Source organism: Lolium rigidum, chromosome 5 (genome assembly GCF_022539505.1).
Source record: "Lolium rigidum isolate FL_2022 chromosome 5, APGP_CSIRO_Lrig_0.1, whole genome shotgun sequence".
NCBI classification, from domain to species: domain Eukaryota; kingdom Viridiplantae; phylum Streptophyta; class Magnoliopsida; order Poales; family Poaceae; genus Lolium; species Lolium rigidum.
Genome location: NC_061512.1, coordinates 212,957,535 through 212,960,108, shown reverse-complemented (window position 1 = coordinate 212,960,108; position 2,574 = coordinate 212,957,535).

Sequence of the window (2,574 nt, the reverse complement as noted above, 5' to 3'; positions counted from 1 at the left end):
TCACCGGTTTGCGGAACCCAAAGGATTAGACGTATCGAGTGGAAAGAGATGTTTGCATAAAGTAAACAGAACATGAATTGCAGTAGAATTTATCAGTAAAGGAAACAGGACCGGGGTCCACAGTTCACTAGAGGTGTCTCTCCATAATGATAAATAGCATGTTGGGTGAACAAATTACAGCTGGGCAATTGACAGAATATCGACCATACATGAAAAGATGAGTACTACGAGATTTGATTGGGCATTACAACATAATATATAGACCGTAATCCAAATATGTCTATGACTAATAATCCACCTTCCGCTTATCGTCTAATCCCCTTTCAGTATTAAGTTGCGAGCAACAGATTATCGCATTAAGCAATGTGTGTAAAGTAAAAAATATAATTACCCTCGGATAAAATATTGTTGTTTTCTCCCTAGTAGCAACAACACATGTACAATCTTAGAAGTTATTGTCACTCTCCCAGAAAACTAGAGGCATGAACCTACTATCGAGCATAAATACCCCCTCTAGGTATCTATGGGTCGGCGGATCACGCTTTATCTGCATCCTTCCTAGAGGAGATTTCTCGCAAGGTAAAAAATGATGCTGCTCCAATCATCATGGGAAGAGATTTCAACTTGCTTCACGCGACGCATGTGCTTGTGACGGAAAAGCACACGTCCGTTGGGAACCCCAAGAGGAAGGTATGATGCGTACAACAGCGAGTTTTCCCTCAGTAAGAAACCAAGGTTATCGAACCAGTAGGAGATGAAGACCACGTGAAGGTTGTTGGTGAAGGAGTGTAGTGCGGCGCAACACCAGGGATTCCGGCGCCAACGTGGAACATGCACAACACAATCAAAATACTTTGCCCTCACTTAACAGTGAGGTTGTCAATCTCACCGGCTTGCTGAAAACAAAGGATTAAACGTATGGTGTGGAGAATGATGTTTGCTTGTAGAAAACAAAGAGAACAATGATTGCAGTAGGTTGTATTTAAGATGTAAAAGAATGGACCGGGGTCCACAGTTCACTAGTGGTGTCTCTCCAATAAGATAAATAACATGTTGGCTGAACAAATTACAGTTGGGCAATTGACAAATAGAGAGGGCATAACAATGCACATACATATCATGATGACTACTATAAGATTTACTTAGGGCATTATGACAAAGAACATAGACCTCCATCCAGCATGCATCTATGCCTAAAAAGTCCACCTTCGGGTTAGCATCCGCACCCCTTCCAGTATTAAGTTGCAAACAACAGACAATTGCATTAAGTACCGTGCGTAATGTAAACAATACAAATATCCTTAGACAAAGCATTGATGTTTTATCCCTAGTGGCAACAACACATCCACAACCTTAGAACTTTCCGTCATCTGTCCCGGATTCAATGGAGGCATGAACCCACTATCTAGCATAAATACCCCCTCTTGGAGTTACAAGTATCAACTTGGCCGAGCCTCTACTAGCAACGGAGAGCATGCAAGATCATAAACAACATATATGATATATCAATAATCAACTTGACATAGTATTCCATATTCATCGGATCCCAACAAACACAACATGTAGCATTACAAATAGATGATCTTGATCATGATAGGCAGCTCACAAGATCTAAACATGATGGCGTAATAGGAGAAGACAACCATCTAGCTATCGCTATGGACCCATAGTCCAAGGATGAACTACTCACGCATCAGTCCGGAGGCGGGCATGATGATGTAGAGCCCTCCGGTGATGATTCCCCTCTCCGGCAGGGTGCCGGAGGTGATCTTCAGAACCCCCCGAGATGGGGTTGACGGCGGCGGCGTCTTTGGAACTTTTCTCGTATTTTGGCTCTCGGTACTAGGGTTTTCTGATACGAAGGAATATATAGGCGAAGAGGCAGCGTCGGGGGAGCCAGGGGGTGGGCGCCCCACACCTCGGCGCCAGGAGGTGGGGCCGCGCCGCCCTATGGGGTGCCCCCTGCTGGCCGTCTCCGACTCTTCTTCGATGTTCTGGAATACTCCGTGGAAAATAGGGCCGTGGGCTTTTGTTTCGTCCAATTCCGAGAATATTTCCTGTGTAGGATTTCTGAAACCAAAAACAGCAGAAAACAGAAACTGGCGCTTCGGCATCTTGTTAATAGGTTAGTCCCGGAAAATGCATAAAAATGATATAAAGTGTATATAAAACATGCGAGTATTGTCATAAAACTAGCATGGAACATAAGAAATTATAGATACGTTGGAGACGTATCAAGCATCCTGATGGCGTGTATTTCACACGTTCGTTGGGCAACCCCAAGAGGAAGGTATGATGCGCACAGCAGCAAGTTTTCCCTCAGAAAGAAACCAAGGTTTATCGAACCAGGAGGAGCCAAGAAGCACGTTGAAGGTTGATGGCGGCGAGATGTAGTGCGGCGCAACACCGGGGATTCCAGGCGCCAACGTGGAACCTGCACAACACAACCAAAGTACTTTGCCCCAACGAAACGAGTGAGGTTGTCAATCTCACCGGCTTGCTGTAACAAAGGATTAACCGTATTGTGTGGAAGATGATTGTTTGCGAGAGAAAACGAGTAAAAACAAGTATTGC